The sequence below is a fragment of the Macaca fascicularis genome, chromosome 14 (assembly GCF_037993035.2).
Source record: "Macaca fascicularis isolate 582-1 chromosome 14, T2T-MFA8v1.1".
In the NCBI taxonomy this organism is placed as follows: Eukaryota; Metazoa; Chordata; class Mammalia; order Primates; family Cercopithecidae; genus Macaca; species Macaca fascicularis.
Genome location: NC_088388.1, coordinates 37,651,861 through 37,659,251, shown reverse-complemented (window position 1 = coordinate 37,659,251; position 7,391 = coordinate 37,651,861). Strand labels below are relative to the sequence as shown.

The window sequence follows — 7,391 nt, the reverse complement described above, 5'->3', positions numbered from 1 at the left end:
AGGCTGGAGTGCAGTGACGCGATCTCTGCTCACTGCAACCTCCCCCTCCCAGGTTCAAGTGATTCTCCTGCCTCAGCCTCCTGAGTAACTGGGATTACAGGTGCGTGCCACCAAGCCCAGCTAATTTTTTTTGTATTTTTAATAGAGACAGGGTTTCACCATGTTGGCCAAGATAGTCTTGATCTCTTGAACTCGTGATCTGCTGGCCTCAGCCTCCCAAAGTGCTGGGATTACAGGCATGAGTCACTGCCCAAAAATGCACTTTTAGTTGTACAGTTTTATGCCTTGTATCTTTCCCTAAATGATTTGAAGTAGTTTATGATTACACATATTTTTTCGTTTTTCTTTTACAAATAAAAAAGTAGAACAGACAATGAAAAATACAACTCAGAGAAAAACAGAAGTTGATGTAGAATGGTTGAAAGAGAAAGCTCGTACATAAAAATGCAAGCATGATTGTTACCAGAAAGGGGTTCTGATCCAGACCCCAAGAGAGGGTTCTTGGATCTCACACAAGAAAGAATTCGATCTGAATCGATAAAGTGAAGGCAAGTTTATTAGGAAAGTCAAAACATAAAAGAATGGCTACTCCATAGGCAGAGCAGCCCTGAGGGCTGCCGGTTGCCCATTTCTACGGTTATTTCTTGATTGTATGCTAAACAGGGGGTGGATTATTCATATCTCCCTTTTTTAGACCATACAGGATAACTTTCTGATGTTGCCATGGCATTTGTAAACTGTCATGGCGCTAATGGGAGTGTAGCAGTGAAGACAACCAGAGGTCACTCTCAATGCCATTTTGCTTTTGGTGGGTTTTAGCAAGCTTCTTTATTGAAACCTGTTTTATCAGCAAGGTTTTTATAATCTGTATCTTGTGCCAAACTCCTATCTCATCCTGTGACTTAGAATGCCTACCTATCTGGGAATGCAGCACAGTAGATCTTAGCATTATTTTACTCAGCTCCTATTCAAGATGGAGTTGCTCTGGTTTAAACACCTCTCATGCTTCCGCTCTTGCTTTTATAGGAGAACCCTTAATCCTAAGGGCTGTAGAAGGACACAGATCCATCTTCTGTAACTTCTTCATGCTGAATAGGCGTAATGATATTCCTGCCTAACTATTAGAGTCTCTTGTATTCAAGGTAGAGAGCAGCTCAGTCAGAAAGCATCAGTATGGGTGAAGGCCATTCATAACTCTTAAGTTCCAATGAAAGGTAATATCTGGAAGAGTAATAAGTATTTAAGAAAATATTTAGGAAGTGTATTCTGCATTCCTACACAAAATGTACAGCCACAATATATTCCACAACAGTAAAGCAAAATAAGTAAAAGTATCCCAAGTAAATGAAATTAGAAGGTTTTCCATGAACTGTTCAACTGTTGGAACCAAGCTGATATGGAGTCACTAGCTGATTCCAATATGAGCCCAGAATTAGAATACTGGTTTAGATTTTTACATGACCCAACCCTCTTGTTACTTCTGAGCAGCAGTCAGAAATTACTGGTTGTTTCACAGAAATAAGCATGGTTAGTCTAAACTGAAGACTAAAACTAAAAAATAACTGAGACTAGAATCTAATAACAGGTGTAACATAGTTTTTGAAACATAATTTTTCTCTCTCCAGTCTCCCATTTTTACTAAAGACAAACAATGGTAAGACCAATTTGTTTTATCATACTTGGCCTGATTATTTGTATAAAGTGCAGCAAGCATAATTATTTGCCACATAGGCTTCTTTTAATTGGCTTTGATTGAACTTTTGGTCCATAAGGAATCTCAGATAAGACTGTTTTTAAAGCCAGGCCCAGCCATGGGTTTGTACCCTCAAATGCCTATACGAGTTGGGTAAGTTCCTCTCCTCTTGGGTAAATTAAAGGTAACTTGGGGCTCCTGGGCCTGTTAGAAAGTGACATTCTTTACTTACCACATCAGAAACCTTGCACAGGGAGTGTGTAGACAAGGTATGAGGTCAGTTTTCCCAAAGGACTTTTACTGGCTCTACAAGTCATTCAAGTTTGATTCCTTAAAGGGAAGCACGCCAGTCAAGGCCTTAGTAAAATAATCAGTTTCTCCTACTGTGTCCTGTTACAAATGAAAACAGATCCTTATTACACTTATGCAAATAACTTTATTGCCATAAGCTAAGAATACTCACAACTAGTTTCCAAATTCTGGAGAAATCAGGAGGAGAGAAATACAAATGCTCCAAATTTTGTTGACAGGAGTATATTTTACTCAGTTACTACAAGCTGTAAATAACTAAAAATAAAAGTTTTCTTGACTCTGAAAAACAAAGGATCTGCAACATTCTAAGCAAAAAGTCAAAAAGATTTTATGTAACAATTGTAACTATTAATAACACATGCTAAGTCATATTAGAAATATAGGAGTTACTTATAATTTTGGAACACATACCAATAACACATTTATACAAATAAACCCCAAAGAAAGCCAAACATCATTTTATATTTGACAGTTCTTCCTGTATGACTTTTATAAGTCATAAAAATAAGTCATATGTTCTTTCTTTTTTTTTTTTTTTGAGACAGAGTCTTGCTCTGTCGCCCGGGCTGAAGTGCAGTGGCCGGATCTCAGCTCACTGCAAGCTCCGCCTCCCAGGTTCACGCCATTCTCCTGCCTCAGCCTCCCGTGTAGCTGGGACTACAAGCGCCCGCCACCTCGCCCAGCTAGTTTTTTGTATTTTTTAGTAGAGACGGGAGTTTCACCATGTTAGCCAGGATGGTCTCGATATCCTGACCTCGTGATCCGCCCGTCTCGGCCTCCCAAAGTGCTGGGATTACAGGCTTGAGCCACCGCACCCGGCCATCAAATGTTATTTCTACATCAGTATACTATTAATGTTAAACCCTATCCTTAATAAAACTTTGTAGACATATCTACCCAATTTTAATGTTCTTCTTGATAAGCCTTTTATAATCCTTTACAAGTTTTTGTTAAAGAGATCAGTGCTAAGAAAAGCTTGTACTTTTATTCCAGTTTTCAATTAATGGAAAAAACTGAATAATATCCCTTTAATTTTAGCCAGTATGTCCACACACATAATTGCTTTTACAATTAATTTTTCACAGACCTTCCACAACTTGCTTAAACCTTCAGCTTGGTCTTTTTTTAACTTAAAGCAATCCTCTTTAAACTAGGCAAAAAAGTCCACATTCCCATGACTTCTTATAATCTTTTACCAAAAACACATTTCTTTGTCCTTACACTCCTTGCATATAAAACTGTTTTTCTTTCCCAAAGATTATTTAAGTCACATGGACTGAAAAGCATAACACTTTTTACTTTTCTGACAAAATATGTGATTTAAGCACTTATTATTTTTAAGCCAATCAAGGTCTTCCATATATAAACAATACAAAGACAGAAGGAGATCTAGTACTTGTAAGATTTTTCATTTTCCAGTTTCTTAATTGGATTACTGGCTTCAGAGTGGAGCCCTAGGAGGAACAGAGCCAAGAAAGCATGCAGTTTCTACAGCAAGCAGGCACAGCTGAAGGCAGAACAGATCCCCCCAGTGAAGGGCTCCATTTTTATATCAGATCTTGGATCCCAAAAAGAGGGAATCAGCCCATCCCATGGGAGTCTTATCTCTCAATAAGAGGTGGGGACATCTCCATATTTCTAGGTGGCCAGAAACATGCTTCTCTGATCCAAACGTGTAAAAAGTTGAGTATCCCCCATAACTGCTGTTAGCTGTCCCCAAAAGTATATTTCCTACTTAACTATTACACAACAAATCTCTCTCATAATGCGAAGTAATTTCTGACACCCCCAAAAGTCAAAAACATCAGATAACACAATGCAAAACAGAAGAAAGCCTTAGGATTTTGAAGGGGATCTATCTGCTTCCGATTTCTGAGGTTTCAGGAGGAAAACAGAGGTTTTTCCCAAAACGGGGTTTGTAGCACCTCCTGTTTTTCCCAGGGAGTCCCAGGCTGTTAGAGCTTGAATATCCACTTTTCATTAAGCTGACTTTTAACCATAGCAGTCGTTTAAAAAAGTCCTTTTAAATTTCTTATTACCCAACTTTAGCCAGGCCAAACAGCCAATATTTCTGTGCTCAGAGAAAGAAAAATTCAAGATGGTTCATGGAGGGGAAAAGAATCATAAAATGGTAAGGGTCAACAGATATCAAACCAAAAAGGACTTATTCTCTAAGCCAGGAATTGAACCCAGGCTGCCACTACAAAATGCCAAAGTCTTAACCACTGAGCTACAGCATTGGACAGTTTCCATTGCCCTTCCCAGGAGCCTACAGCAGCTAATTTTGAGCTTTCAAAGGCCTTTAACCGCTTACGACAATTTTTAGGGCTATGACAAGAACCCAAAATTCCTGTCCTCCAGATGGCAGAAATCAAGAGAAAGTACCATCACATGGTTACAAGGTCAAGCTCCCAAAGACATAACTGGCCAGTTAAATGAAGTCTCCAGAAAATGACAGTGAAACGGAGACAGCAACAAGAAGTTGATTCATGTAGCAAAGACGACAAGGCAGGTTAATACAAAGAGCATTGCAGTTAACATATCCTGGTGCCAAACCCATTCTAAGCTAAAAGGAACCTTAATGAATGGGGCCTCTAACCCTTTACATCTTAGGAAGGACTCTAACCTTTCTAAGTTGGGCTTCCAAACCACGTTTGGTCAAGCATCCTTGCCTTTTATTAAGAGGAGCCTCTAACACTCTCTGTTTTAGGAGGGACTCTAACTCACCTAAGTTGGGCCTCTAACCCCAATCCCCTTTACCCCGGTAAATGCACCCCACTTACCCAAAGTCAGCCAATACGTGTATGCAGATGATTTTCCTCTGGATCAGGAGTTTCTTCAGTTTTGTCTCTTTGGGGTTCATGAGAAAGATGATACCAGAAAGGGGTACCAATCCAGATCCCAAGGGAGGGTTCTTGGATTTCATGCAAGAAAGTATTTGAGATGAATTCAGAAAGTGAAGGCAAGTTCATTAGGAAAGTAGAGGAGTAAAAGAATAGGCAGAGCAGCGAGGGCTGTTCCTTGCCCATTTCTATGGTTATTTCTTGATTAGATGCTAAACAAGGGGGGATTATTCATGCCTCCCTTTTTTAGATGATACAGGGTAACTTCCTGATGTTGCCATGGTATTTGTAAACTGTCATGGTGCTGGTGGGAGTGTAGCAGTGAGGATGACCAGAGGTCACTCTCATTACCATTTTGCTTTTGGTGGGTTTTAGCTGGCTTCTTTACTGCAACTTCTTTTAACAGCAAGGTCTTTATGATATGTATCTTGTGTCAACTTCCTATCTCATCCTGTGACTTAGAATGCCTAACTACTTGGGAATTCAGTCCTGTAGGTCTTTGCCTTGCTTTACTCAGCTCCTATTCAAGATGGAGTTGCTCTGGTTTAAACAACTCTGACAGTCCTATGTGATACTGGGTTGAGACTCCTCAAACCATCTGTTCTATATAATCGTTTGTTGGGGGTTGGGGAATGTTTACAAAATACTGATTCCTGAGACTTAAAAACTGGATAATCCAATTTAGTAGTCATTAGGTGGAACCCAGAATGGATCTCATCCACTGTCTAAATCCCAGAATATCACCTGGTACTTAGTATAACATGCATGAAGTATTTGTTGAAAAAATTAATAAATGAATAAATAAAATGAATGCTTCCTTTCTTCAATAAGTTGGAAATTATTTAAAGACCTGTTCAGTGCCCTGTCCATCTTTATAGTCACTAAAATACTTTCTATAGTTCATTTATTCATAAAAAATGTATTGAAGGTGTATTACGTGCCGGGCATCTAAGCTCTATAGTAGCAAACAATCTAATATGGTAGTAAATAAAAAATTCTAATGAGGAAATAAGCAAGAACTAATTTTTACTTTTATGTGTTTATATTAATCCATGATGTTACACAGCAATAGCTCTTTAAATATAGTGAGCACATGTGTGGCTTTTGTATGAATTACAAGAGGAGTCCCATCTCCCAGAAGGATCTTCCCCCTGAAAGATCTTCTACCTAAACTTATAATTGTGGTGTAACAACAAGGTCTGTGGAATGGCTTCACTGAAGGCCTTAGAATGGTCCCTGAATTTTGTGCCCTTCAACAGTGACTAAAATGCCTTTATAAAACTTTACATCAGAAGACCATGATGGCAAGCCTTAGAACCCAGAAGCTGTCTTGGAAAATACTCTCTATCTCATATTAAGCAGTAAGAGCCTTTGCCGAGGCCATGTTTAGAAACAGGATCTCCTCAGGCCCATTTATAGCTCTGAGCCATTCTGCTTCCTACTAAGGGAACTTCTAGGGACAGGGCCACCCCTTTCAGCCAAATACTCACGGTCAAAGAACAGTCATTGGCTCCCCAGGAATGTTTCCCTTTCCCCTTCTTTGGCTCTGCTTTAGCATATAAATACTGCTCCAGCATCTCTGTTATCTGTGGCGCCAGGAAGACTGTGTCCCGTGACAGCAGGGACTGGTAGGACGAGCACTACAGGCTGCCTGCCTACGGCCAGGGCCCATTAACCTCCTATTCCAGCTCATTGTTTTACAAGTGGTCATCGCCACCTCGCTGCCCAGTCAGAAGCAAGTAGCAGCTTTACAGCCTACTTAAAGAAAATGGCTCAGTACTTAGGCATTTTCTGGTGCCCCAGGGTTCAAAGTGAAATTAATTTCCATTACCGCCTATAATAAATCACCTCACCCAACACATGTATGAAATTCCATTCAGTAGACTCAAGTCATTCTGGGGCCACACAGAAGAGCATGCACACTTCAGCTTGAGCGTAGTTAATTTCTCTGCTTGGATAGAGCTGATGGGGCCCTGCAAACAATTAGGTTCCAACAGAGCTGATGGGATGTGAAGCAGTCCTGAAACACACAGATAGGAACCCTGCCTGAGAATCCTGGGTTTAGTTAGAGGAGAAGGGGGAGTTCTTTCTTTCTTGGAACACTTTTTAGTGCCCCCCGCCCCTCCCCACCTCTCTCTTTCCTCTCTGGGGCCTTGTCAAAGTCATAGATACACTGACTTTTGTGATAGGGACAGTAGAAGCCCCTCTGATGTCAGAATCTGGATCTGGTTGGAAACTCTTGGAGGTCTTTTGTGGGGAATGTGTGTGGCTAGTCATTCTGAGTCTCAATCATTTTATGAAAGAAACTGCGGAATGATCCTAAGTGCCTCATACAGCCGGAGAATGAAGAAAGTAAATAGCAGGGTACAGCGTTACTGAGACAAATCAACAGAAGTCGGAAGGATGGTGAACGTGACTCACATTCAGCGAATCATGCCTGAGGAATTTAAGCCACAGAGGCCCAGAATCTTCGAACTAGAAGAGATCTCACAGAGGTTGAGTCCAATCCCCATGGGCTAGAGATGGGAAATGAGGAAAACAGA

At 40.4% G+C, this 7,391-nt stretch overlaps 1 long non-coding RNA gene across 2 annotated transcripts; it reads right to left on the bottom strand.

The window, feature by feature from the left end:
* Positions 1 to 496: 496 nt before the first annotated feature.
* Positions 497 to 6,519, bottom strand: LOC135967243 (uncharacterized). Of its 2 annotated transcripts, XR_010581245.1 has the most exons (4): positions 6,339 to 6,519; positions 4,789 to 4,919; positions 1,926 to 2,083; positions 497 to 1,221 (listed from the first exon to the last, which is right to left on the bottom strand). It is a non-coding gene; the product is annotated as an uncharacterized lncRNA (long non-coding RNA). The 2 variants fall into 2 exon arrangements; XR_012423971.1 differs by lacking the exon at positions 4,789 to 4,919.
* Between the last annotated feature and the right edge of the window lie 872 nt (positions 6,520 to 7,391).